Here is a 13,191-nt window from a genome sequence, read left to right on the forward strand (position 1 = left end):
GCTTCTGCATCATGTGTTGATCTCTCCTTTGACTCGACCCAGTAGGTATGGCCTTCAACTTCATCTGCACCCACAGAGCGGGTGTCAAGACCTGGGAGAGAGACGCGTTTCCCAAGCCTTAGTCCAGTACAATCCAGCACCACATCTGTATTTCTAGGCAACTTCCCCACTGCTCTTCCCCTCTCTCCCGCGCCACCAGCCGCATCGGCCCCCCAAGACCTTCTCCTGGGTGTCCCCCGACCCCGTCCAAGCTAATGTGCGTCGGCGCCCACCCCTCCCGGGCGCGGGGGTAGCCCGCCCCTGGGTCCCCTGCCCCGCGCGCCGCGCGCCGCCCCTCCCCGGCGCCCGCAGCGCTCTCACCTCATCCAGGGTGCGGCGGCCGCCGCTGCCTCTTCCTCCTCGGCCGCCGCCGCCCAGCTCCCGGCCGCCTCGGGATGCCGTCGCTCCCGGCCCGGAGACTGCCGAGAGGGCTGCGGGGCTCGCGCCGCGTCCCCGGACGGGTAAGGCGCGACGTGCGCCGGGCGGTGGCGGCGACAGCAGGACCCACTGTCGGCCCTCTTCATGGATTTCCTGGGCCCGACCGCGGTTTTCCTGGCCTCGGGTTTCCTACGGTCTTCCCGCGCCGCCGGGGAGCATCCTCCAGACGTGGATGGTGGCGGAAACCTGCAAGGACCAGGCCTCTTCCGCGGCTGCCTCTGCCACCTGCTCCGCCCAGACTGCTCCGGTGCCTCGCGCGCAAACACCGCCGCAGCCTCTCCGCCCTCTCTCATCAACCCATTCTCTCCACCCACTACCTCAATCTGCAAACCTTTCCATCCCCGATAGCACTCCTTTTTGTCTTCCTGTCTCCTCCAAGGTCACTGTCCTCAATTTCCAACCTTAAACGTTTCTCTTTTTCTCACGCCCTCTCCCTGTGTTTTCCTGGGTTTTGCCTACCTCCTCCCTCCAACTCAGTCATTTTTCTTTGCTCAGAGTCACTATTTTTCCAGGCCCTTGGCTAACCCCATTTCTCCTGCGTTCCCTCTTTTTCCCTCTTAAAATCTTTTTTTCCTCTCAATTTTCCCTTTTGTTGTTGTAAAAACAAACAAAAAACATTTCCCCAGAAAAAACAGTTTTTCTTTCTTTCCCTTGAGACTCTGATTTCCATTTTTCATAAAGAACTCAAAGTACACACCACTTGATCTCCAATATCAAGTCAAGGGGATGCATTCATGGTTTTAAAAAAGTTCGTAGGTCAAATAAATCCTCCACTTAGTGTTCTTTCTGAAAAGCCTTTTTTTATATCCCAGTGTCCTCTAAGAACAGAAGCTATTCAGAATCTAGCAGAGCGGAATGCTTCTGCTGCACTATATACTCAAGGCTTGCAACAGAGGTTCATCTTGGTAGTAGGCACTATGGATCTCAAAGTTTACAGGCAAAAGTCAATATGGGCTGTTGATGGATTCAGTGTAAACAAAGAAACTCATTCTTAACACGTTTTCCTCCCAAACCTGCTGTTCAGTCCTCTCCCTGCCGCCTTTTTTTTTTTTTAAACCCAATACTATCATTCACCTGGGCATGGTCAGAGACTTATCTCTCTCACTCATTCACCTCATCCAGTCTTTAATTCTACTTCTTTACTATTTCTTTGAGTGTTCCCTCCAATCAGGATTCCAAATGCTTCCAGAAAATGGCACTATCAGGTATCTCACCATTCTTTCTTTCAAACCTCCCAGCTTAATCTGTCTTTACCTCTGTTTTCCCTTCAACCTATCTTACCTGGGCAATTTACCCTACCATTCCCATCTCTGCTAGAGACTCTTAATTATCTTCTGTTGTCTTTATATCTTTGGCATCACTTTCTCCATTAAGTCCACCCCTCTGCTATAAACATCCTCAAGTCTCCTCATGCCTAAAATAGAGTCCTCCCACCTCAACCTCTAACCACCATCATCTCTGGCTTCCCTTCATAACCAACTTGCTTAAATACACTGTATTCATTTGATAGCTATACTTCCTGATTTCCATTCATTCTTTACCACATCATTCTTTGCAACCGGGCTTCTTATCTTATTACTTAGACAAAGCTGTTCTCCTAGCCAACTGACTTTGGCTTTGCCCACAGAAAGGCAGTAGGTTTGATATAATATACAAAATAAAAGGAATGAATTTCCTTAATTTTTTGAGATTTTTTTATTTCTTTATTCATGAGAGACACAGAGAGAAAGAGAGGCAGAGACACAGGCAGAGGGAGAAGCAGGCTCCTCAAGGATCCCCAATGTGGGACTCTGGGATAATGCTCTGTCAATCCTGGGACTCTGGGATAATGCTCTGAGCTGAAGGCTGGGGCTCAACCACTGAGCCACCCAGGTGTCCCTTGAGATTTCTTGATTTAAAGAGTATATGCTGTCTTAGTTGGTTCAGGCAGATAAGTAGTTAAGTGGAATAACTGTAAACTTAAAAGGTAAGAATTGCTAAAGCTCCCAGTTCCAGCCAGGATGGAGCAACATGCATTAGACTAACTCTTCCCCCTTGAGAGGGGAGTGGGATAGAATAGAAAATATAAATGTTTATAAATACAGAAATATAGAAAAACATAAAAATAACTCTTTGAAGAAACTGAAGGATAATCAAAGCAGGCAGGGCTTGAATCTCTATGATTCTTTTTTTTTGTATTTTTTTTTATTGGAGTTCAATTTGCCAACATATAGCATAACACCCAGTACTCACCCGTCAAGTGCCCCCCTCAGTGCCCATCACCCAGTCACCCCCACCCCCTGCCCACCTAACCTTTCCACCACCCCTTGTTCGTTTCCCAGAGTTGGGAGGCTCTCATGTTCTGCCACCGTCTCTGATATTTCCCACTCATTTTATCTCCTTTCCCCTTTATTCCCTTTCACTATTTGTTATATTCCCCAAATGAATGAGACCATATAATGTTTGTCCTTCTCCGATTGACTTACTTCACTCAGCATAATAGTTCCATCCACATGGAAGCAAATGGTGGGTATTTGTCATTTCTAATGGCTGAGTAATATTCCATTGTATACATAGACCACATCTTCTTTATCCATTCATCTTTCGAGGGACACCGAGGCTCCTTCCACAGTTTGGCTATTGTGGAAATTGCTGCTATAAACATTGGGGTGCAGGTGTCCTGCCATTTCACTTCATCTGTATCTTTGGGGTAAATCCCCAGCAGTGCAGTTGCTGAGTCATAGGGTAGTTCTATTTTTAACTCTTTGAAGAACCTCCACACAATTTTCCAGAGTGGCTGTACCAGTTGAATCTATATGATTCTGAGAGAGAACATGAAGTGAGACACCTGGGTGGCTCAGCGGTTAAGCATCTGCCTTCTGCTCAGGGAGTGATCCTGGAGTCATGGGATTGAGTCCCACATCAGGCTCCCTGCATGGAACCTGCTTCTTCCTCTGCCTGTGTGTCTGCCTCCCCCCTCTCTCTGTGTTTCTCATGGATAAATAAATGAAATCTTTTTTTTTAAAGGGGTGCCTGTGTGGCTCAGTGTGGTTGAGTGTCTGCATTTGGCTCAAGGTGTGATACTGGAGTTCTGGGATAAAGTCCCACATCAGGCTCCCTGCGAGGAGCCTGCTTCTCCCTCTGCCTGTGTCTCTGCCTCTCTATGTGTCTCTCATGAATGAATAAATAAATAAAATCTGAGAAAGAGAGAGAGAGAAACATGAAGTGAGCTCCATATTCACCCTAAAATTTTTCTCCTGAGCGAATTTTCCAAATTAGATACTAGAAAATAAAAGCCAAGTAAAAGCTGACAGTACTACTGGGCTGAATAGTCAAAGGTCAAAGTTTGGGCTGTTAAAGTGGCTGGGACTTGAGGGAGAACTCCCAGAGAAAGAAGAATGGCAGAGAAGTAGTTCAATTGTCCAGTGCAATTCCCCTCAGGTAGTGGCCAGTTGTAAAGCCCAACATGCACAAAACATATGCCAGAACCAAACCAAACAGAACAAAACCTACACCAGAAAACAGCAGTTTATTTATTTTTTTAAAGATTTTATTTATTTTTTCATGAGAGACACACAGAGAGAGAGAGAGAGAGAGAGAGGCAGAGGGAGAAGCAGGCTCCATGCAAGGAGCCCGATGTGGGACTCGATCCCAGGTCTCCAGGATCACACCCTGGGCTGCAAGTGGCACTAAACCGCTGTGCCACTGGGGCTGCCCAGAAAACAGCAGTTTAGAGGCTAATGAGCAAACTAGAGATTTCAGCACCCAGTGATGAAGGATAGTTGGAAGGCAGACAGGGAGGGACAAGGGACCCCATGCCCTAAGAGGAAACCACTCTTTTATTTGACAGACAGAGCAAGCAAGGGGGAGGAGAGAGAAAGAGGGAGAAGCCAACTCCCCCATTGAACAGAGGGTCCAACTCGAGGCTCTATCCCAAGATCCTGGGATCACGACCTAAGCCAAAGGCAGATGCTTAACCACTGAGCCACCCAGGCACCCCTAGAAGGAATCACTCTTAAAAGGATTTTACACTGCTGGAAGAAGCTCTTCCCCTCCCCACCTGATAGATAGATGACGAAAGCCTGATTGGATGACAGGCATTGCCTGGAGGGCTAATCAGATTAAAATGGCCCACCAATAAGCCCACAAAACCCCCTATACTTAGAAATTCTGGTGGCAACCCTCTCAGGTCCCCTCCCTCCTCAGGATCTTTGTACTATCATTTTGCTACAGTACTGAGATAGAATAGATCTAACAAAGCTGAAAGCCAAGTCTTTACAAGAGCAAAGTGATCCACTGGTATTCCTTATGCCTATCAGAACATAACTCTGTGGAGGTAGATAACATTATCCACAACCTCTGAAAATTTTTCCTCCACAATGTCAAAGATACAATATAAAATTATGAGGCATGCGAAAAAACAAATCCAAATGGCTAAATATGAGGAGAAAAGTTAACAGAAGCAGACCCAGACATTAGAATTGACATGAGCTTAAATAACTGTGACTAAATAGGTTTTTTTTTTACTAAATAGGTTTAATAAAAAAGAGGAAAATATGTGCAAAGATTAAAAGATAAATAATTTATTTCAATATAGAATTGGAAATTATTAAAAAAACAGATGGACATTATAAATATAAAAATACAATAACTGGAAATAACCCATTGGTGTGTTCAACAGCAGTCTGAATGCAGCAGAAATCAGCATTTGTGAAGTGGAAGATAGGACAATAGAAAATTTCAAAATGAAGGACAGAAAAAGGGGAGGAAAAAGCAGAGCATAACAGGCACTTGGTGTACAGTCAAAAGGTATATGTGTAATTGTAGTCCCTGGATTAGAGGAGAGAGAGAATGGGCTAGAAGCAAAACTTGAAGCAGTAAAGACCAAGAATTTTCTAAAACTGATGAAAGACATTGACTTCTCAGGTTCCAGAAGTTTAGCAAACCCCAAGTAGAATAAATCACCAACATATCTCAGAAATATTAGAAGCAGTTGCAATTTAGAAATTTGATGAAAGGGATCCCTGGGTGGCGCAGCGGTTTAGCGCCTGCCTTTGGCCCAGGGCGCGATCCTGGAGACCCGGGATCGAATCCCACGTCGGGCTCCCGGTGCATGGAGCCTGCTTCTCCCTCTGCCTGTGTCTCTGCCTCTCTCTCTCTCTCTCTCTATCATAAAAAAAAAAAGCTTTAAAAAAAAAGAAATTTGATGAAGACAAATCTGCCATTGAAACAAAGAGGAGGGATCCCTGGGTGGCTTAGTGATTGAGCACCTCCCTTCAGCCCAGGGCACGATCCTTGAGTCCCAGGATCAAGTCCCACATTGGGCTCCTTGCATGGAGCCTGCTTCTCTCTCTGCCTGTATCTCTACCCCTCTCTCTGTGTGTCTCTCATGCATAAATAAGTAAAATCTTTCAAAAAAGAAAGAAAGAAAGAAAGAAAGAAAGAAAGAAAGAAAGAAAGAAAGAAAGAAAGAAAGAAAGAAAGAGGAAAATCCTGACCAGGAGGCAGGTCTCATAGACCAAATCAATTCCTTAGCTTTTATGCAGTGGCAGGAGTCATTGCGCAAGGGTTGAAAAGGAATACACACAAGAAAGGATGGAAATTATGTCACTAAACAGAGCCTACACATGGGATGTCTTTCCACTTACTTAGATTTTCTTTAATTTCTTTCAACAATATTTTATAGTTCTCGGTCTATAAATCTTATACCTCTCTTATTAGAATTACCTGAATATTTCATTTATTTTATACTGCTGTAAATGGAATCATAGTCCTAATTTTATTTTTGGATTGTTCATTTCTAGTGCAATGAAATATAATTGATTTTTGCATATTGATCTTGTAGCCTACAACTTTGATGAATTCACTTATTCTATTTTTTTGTGGATTCTTTAGAATTTTTTTAAATTCTTATTATTTATTAATGGGAGACACACACAGAGAGAGGCAGGGACATAGGCAGAGGGAGAAGAAGTCTCCCTGAAAGGAGCCTGATGTGGGACTCAAACCTAGGACCCCGGGATCATGACCTGAACCAAAGGCAGATGCTCAATCACTGAGCCAACCAGGTGCCTCTAGAATGTTCTTTTTTTTTCAAAAGATTTATTAATTTTTTTAGACAGAGAGAAAGCACGAGTGTTGGGGGTGGAGAGGAGCAAAGAGAGAGAGAAGCAGACTCTTCACTGATCAGGGAGCTTGACTCAATACCAGTACCCTGGGATCATAACTGAGCTGAGGACAGATGCTTAACCAGCTGCATCACCCAGGCACCCCAGCATTAGTGTTCTTTAAACATTTTCTGGAGTTCGCAAGTTAAGGTATCTGGATGTGGACTTTTCCTTGTGGGAGATATTACTATTACTATTACCATTATTATTAATTCAATCTTTGTACTTGTTATAGGTTTAGTCAGGTTTTCTATTTCTTCTTGAATCAACTCAGGTAGCTTGTATCTTTCTCAGAATTTGTCCATTTCATCTAGTTTATCTAATTGGTTGGTACACAATTATTCGTTGTATTCCCTTATAGTCCTTTTTATTTCTATAATTTAGTGGTGATATCCGCTCTCTTATTTGTAATTTGACCCATGTTAAATAAAAGTTTGTCTCCCCATCAGCATCCCCAAACCCCAAAACCTATATAAATTTCCATTTGAGACAAATTTCAATTACAAAGTTATAACAGTTACAAAGATCAACTTAAACAAACAAACAAATCATAAAATGCCTCTGTTGCAATTTGTGGTAAATGATATTTGTATTCAGTTTAACCTGGATATAAACTATCTTCTTGACCCTTTTCCTTTATTCTTCCAAAAAGTAGTTTAAAAGTATACAAATTTTACTAGAGCTTCTGATAGCACCTACTACATAATATCTGTTTATCAGAGTCTTGAAGCATTTTCGAGGTTCAGTTAGGGCTTTTTATCTTATTGGTATTTTCAGATTTTCTCAGCAGCATTTTCCACCTTTTTTCATTAAGCATATTGAAGAAAAATAAGTAGTAGTGTAAAACTTGCTCAAAATCAAACACATTCAGTAATGTGAGCTGAGGTTTTGCCACTTGTGGTGACAGAAATGATGGATGCCAACATAAATATCCATCCTATCTCCTGAGTAATATAAAAATTTAAAAAGTTTACTTTTGCAGCAATATTTTGCCATAAACTGAAGTACAACACAATCACAATGACGAGACTAAGAAGAAAGGCATTATATCATACAAAATTCTCAAAAGTCACATCTTCCACAAAATGCATATTGCAACACAACTTCTTCCCAGCTAAAGGCTGGCAGAAAGCCAACAGTTGGCAGTCTATGAGATCATCACAGCCACTTAACTAGAAGGAAGCAAAGGTGCTAAGATCATTGTAGGGTCTTGCACGGCCTAGTTCCCTCTTGGTGTAGGGCTGTACCCAGAGATAAGTGAATATTTTTGAGACAATTCTGGTCTCAGTACAAGTACATCCTGGTTTGTTCTCTGCATGTGATAAGGAGCCTGCTGCCTCTTTGGGGGAAGGTCTGCCGTTTCCTAGCTAGTTGGGTAAGTCTGCCTAATTCTGGGGTAGAATGTTAGCAAGATATTTGGGTCATTACACATCTCATGTTCCCCATCTGGTTTGATCAGTAATAAAAAATAGTAGCAGTATTTCTCTACTTCCCAGTTTGATCTCAATTTAGAAGAGGAAGAAAGAATTGTTGTCTAAAGCCCCAATTCAAAGCCGTCATTGTAATATTCTCAAGAAGCAACAGGCTGCATAAATAGTGAATAAAAAAGGACATTGCTTCTGGGATTTTGGATCTTATTCACCTAAGGGCTTTGAGGTAGGCCTCCTTAGAGAAATGGCACATTGAACTCTGAGTTTGACTATCAGAGTTCCAGAACCGGAGGATCATACTCCCTAACAAAGTGGAGAGGAAAAGGTCCCACATCAGATAGTAATGGAGTGAAAGAGTGAGCTAGAGAGCAGGGAAAGGACAATCACATGGGACTAATTAACAAAAAATTTCATCTTTGTAAGATGTAGAATTCATCACAAGAAAGAATCAACAGCAAGTTTTTGTGCCCCATTTTATCACATTTAATGTCACATTGGATTCCGTTTTCGGGAAGATAGGGCTGAATGAGTCAGGCTGATAATTTCTTTTTCTTTTTTAAGATTTTATTTATTCATGAGAGACACACAGAGAGAGGCAGAGTGTCAGGCAGAGGGAGAAGCAGGCTCCCTCAAGGAGCCCGATGTGGGACTTGATCCCAGACCCCAGGATCATGCCCTGAGCTGAAGGCAGATGCTCAACCACTGAGCAACCCAGGCATCCCAGGCTAATAATTTCTTAAAAAAAAAAAAAAAACAATAAGGAAGGATAACAGAAACTAACAATAACTGAAATATCTGACCTTTATGATTGAAAAGAAAAATCACTTGGTGAGATAGTTGTTCACTAATTTCTGGAACACTGGTATGAATAGACAACAGAGGGTCCAATAAAGAAAAAGGAGCTGGAGGAGAATGAGGGGGAAGCCAAGCCACAGTGGCAGTTGTTGGGACAACAAATAGCTAAGACCAGGAACTTGCAATGGCTGCTAGGAAGACTCAACCCACTTGGACTCCATACAAAGGGAGTAGGGCTGCAGTTCTGAGAGGAAATCTAGGTGGACACATGGGATTTTAGAAAACAATCATCATCCAAGGCTTTTATCATTCTAGACTGAGGAGTGAGAAGCAATGGGGGTAGAGCTGAGTTGGGGGTAATGGGAGAGAGACCGAGCCAAGTAGAATATAACCTCTACCAACAAACTTCATGTTTCTCTTGTTTACCTTTGTATAAACCAGTACCTGCTATTCCGAGCCCATAGTGATTGAACAATAAATAATTTCGAAACTGATTGGATAAATGAAGGGAATGGTTGACAGATATGCCTTCACTTAGTAGAGCACAAACCATGAATTGTACTATGTATAACCAAGGTTTCCTTGCCCCAATCTATGAACATGTCATTCATTTGGTCATTTATTCAATAAATATTAATTGAGCATTTGCTAGGTTCTAGGTACAGGATACTAGACCCTGGGGAATAACATATGACTACCTTTTCTGCCCTGAAAGGATATGATTTAGAGGCTAGTAGGGGAAGAAATCTGTTAAAAACTTTTTTTTTTTTAATTGGGACCACCTGGATGGCTCACTGATGGAGCATCTGCCTTTGGCTCACGTTGTGATCCTGGGGTTCTGGGATCAAGTCCTGCATCAGGCTCCCGGCAGGAGGCCTACTTCTCCCTCTGCCTATGTCTCCGCCTCTCTCTGTGTGTCTCTCATGAATAAATAAATAAAATTCAAAAACATTTTTAATTGAATAAAATGTTTTAGATGCTGTGGAAACTACTCTAACTATCCTTCTCATCCTCCCTCCTCCCTTCATCCCAACCTCATCAATCCCAAATTCCAACGGATGGACCACCTGGGCCTGCTCTCTGCATGGCTTTCCTGACCAAGTGGGGAAACCAGACAGATGGCGATGAGAAAAGTCATTTCATGAGGTAGCTTCCAGAAGGCAGGGCAAACTTTGCTAAGGCTTCATATGCGAAACAGGCTATCTAAAGCAGTCATTATTTTAAATAGGGGACTTCACAGGACTTAGGATGCATACTTTGCTCTTTTCTCCACCTCCCCCAAATCTTTGCTTTCACTTTCAGTGTCTGGACCATCTGTGAGGATGACACAGATAAGGTCTGTGAACGCTCTCAAGATTAAGAAGACAAATTCCTGCTTCCACGGAGCTCACACTGCAAGGTTTAGTCAGGGGTGATAACTGTAAATAACCACCAGCACAGACTGTAGGCATGGGAGGCTCCTAGCCGGAGGTAGAGCTCCTAGCCGGAGGGAGAGCAGTAAATTCTGGTGCTGCGGCATAGGAGTTGCGGATGAGAGAGGGGGTTGCCTCAGGGCAGGAGTTATTTACTAATCTGTAGGAAAGCATTTCAATTTTTTAAATCACCAGTTCGTCTATACTAGTGCATATGATTGGATATCAGTCCAGATATAGTGGCTTTTTATTCTTCTGTCTGCCAAGAGCATCACCTCCTGAGAAATGCTTTTTTTCACGTATGCAATCATTCAATTCAAACAAGAGCTGGTATTTACTTGCAGACCTTTTCTAAGCAGCATAGTTTGGTTTCTGGGTAAATGTGGACACAGGTTGCAAAGACTGTTTTAACTCCCCTTCCTTACCTAACTCGTATTTGGTGTCTAATTAGGCACTCAGTAATTAAGAATAAATGGACACAAGCCCCTGTTATTGCTTCCTCTGATCTCACTTGTAAAAAACCTCTGCAAACTTCAGACCCAGTGGTGGAAAATCTCATCCTTTTTTAGCAGCGTTATTTAAGTTTAGATATGTGGCTTACTTGGTTTCTTCAATAAGTTTTAAGAATTTGCTGGCAACTCTGGCTATAATATTCAAACTTCTGTTTATTTTCCTTTTACTATAACGTTTACAGGCTTCAAGATTCTTGTACTTTTACCATTTCACAGGTTCACAAAGAACAAGCTTTATAAATTCTAAAGTTCTAAACAAATGTTTCTTGATACCCTTTTTCCATTCATTGTGAAAGAGTCGACTACCTTCCATGTACTGATCACAGTGTTCACCATTATTACACAGTCTAGTATTGCTCAAAGGGCCAAAGGGCAGGAGCTCACTGGCAACACCTGTGTGTGAATGACATGATGCTGATCAAATTAGAAGCAAAAGTCACTCAGATTCCAGAGTTCCTGAGGCCTAAGTGTTGGGCAGTTTCATAAAGAGACAAACTCTGCCCTTCTCCTAATAGCTCATCAGTGACCTAAGAAGACCACTGTCCTTTCCCTGGAATTATAATTTTAGTGCATCTAAGAAGAAAAAAATAAAAGGTGTGAGTATGAATGTTGTTTCAAGAACAGGTTGCCCCAGGATGATCTCTATTAGTTAATCGGTTTTGTTTGTTGTTTTTGGTTATAAGTGACAGAAACTAAGCAAAAAAAAAAAAAAAAGATGGGGGATTTATTATAAAGAAATAATGGTGACTTATAGAATCCATAAGCAGGAATGGTTATCAGCTTTGGCAAGAGCCTAAAGCCAGCAACTAGAAAGAAGCTAGACGTTTACTCCAAATCTGCTTCCCTCTGCATGCGTGCTATATTCTTTACTTTCTGCTTCTCTCATGCACATAGTATCTTTGGTTAAAATATTTGCACTATTAATTATTCATTGCTAGAATTGTTCCAGCAGAGGCTGAATAACCTTTTGAGATTATGGCAGAAGGTATGTCCTTGTTGAGTGGAAGTTGTTAGATTAAGTTATATATGTATGGGCTATTCTAAATGTAAGATACTATGGTTTTACCAGTTTAGGCTCCCATATACACAAGGATTGCCTTTCACTTTCTGTCACTGTTAATAGTAACATTCAATTCTTTGTCTTATCTATATCCCAGTCCTTCACCTTTCATGTGGAGTCAATTAGTAGGTCTTATTGGGTCTACCTCTCAAAAGCCTCTCAAGAAATAATACTAGTTTTCAGGCATCTGGGTGGCTCAGTTGGTTAAGCATCTACTTTTAACTCAGGTCATGATCCCAGAGTCCTAGGATGGAGTCCTGAATCAGGCTCCTTGTTTAGAGAGGAGCCTGCTTCTCCCTCTTCCCCTCCCCCCTGCTTGTTATCTCTCTCTCAAATAGATAAATAAAATCTCTTTTTAAAAAAAAAAAGAAAAAAATACTATCTTTTCCCTAATAGTTGTAGAGCTGTAGAAAAGGTAATGAAAGCATGAGCTCTTTAACCTATGGATAAAGATTAAGATAGAGTTGCATCACAATTAAAAGTAGAGGCTTTGGAGTTCAACCTCAGCTCAAATCTTGTTCCCAATTTTACTAGCTGTTGTCACCTTGGAAAAATTACTCTCTGAGGCTTTTTTTCCAACTATAAAGTGGAACCAAATATTAAACAACCTTACTGGCTTGTTTGGTTAAATAACTGGTATCCATAAAGCACTTTCTGTTAATTCAAATGCCAATTATAAATGCTTAATAAACAGTAGTTACTAATATAAGTAATAATAAATACAACATTTGTATAACTTACTTTTTTTTAAATATTTTATTTATTTATTCATGAGAGACACAGAGAGAGAGGCAGAGACACAGGCAGAGGGAGAAGCAAACTCCCTGTGGGGAATCCCACGCAGATCCGGTTCTGGTCGCTGGGATCACGACCTAAGCGAAGGCAGATGCTCAACCACTGAGCTACTCAGGTGCCAAACCGGTGCACCTCACATTTCTCACATGTTCACAAAAATCCGGAGAGGTGGATAATATCCCCAATTTAGAGACAGGGACACCAAGATAAGAGAGATGATAACGCTTCCTCAGGTAGGATTGCGTAGAGGTCTTCCCAGTAGGGAGTTAATGCCCAGTTACTGCAAGTTCTAGCAAGGCTACCCTGCTGCTACCTATGATAACAGATGTAGCAGAGATCCCAGCTTTTGGAAAGGTGCTTGATTTGGTGATTTCTGAGGTCCCTACTTGGTAATTTTTTTTTTTTTTTTTTTTACACAAAGAATAGATATTTTCTACTGGAAACTGTTCAAGGATCTGGGGATACAGCCTACACAATGAAGCAAAAAACAATCATACACATAAAAAAAAAAAACACAAGCCGACAAAAATTCCTGCCTAGAAATATATGAACATAGAAAGTATT

Source organism: Nyctereutes procyonoides, unplaced genomic scaffold (assembly GCF_905146905.1).
Source record: "Nyctereutes procyonoides isolate TBG_1078 unplaced genomic scaffold, NYPRO_anot_genome, whole genome shotgun sequence".
In the NCBI taxonomy this organism is placed as follows: domain Eukaryota; kingdom Metazoa; phylum Chordata; class Mammalia; order Carnivora; family Canidae; genus Nyctereutes; species Nyctereutes procyonoides.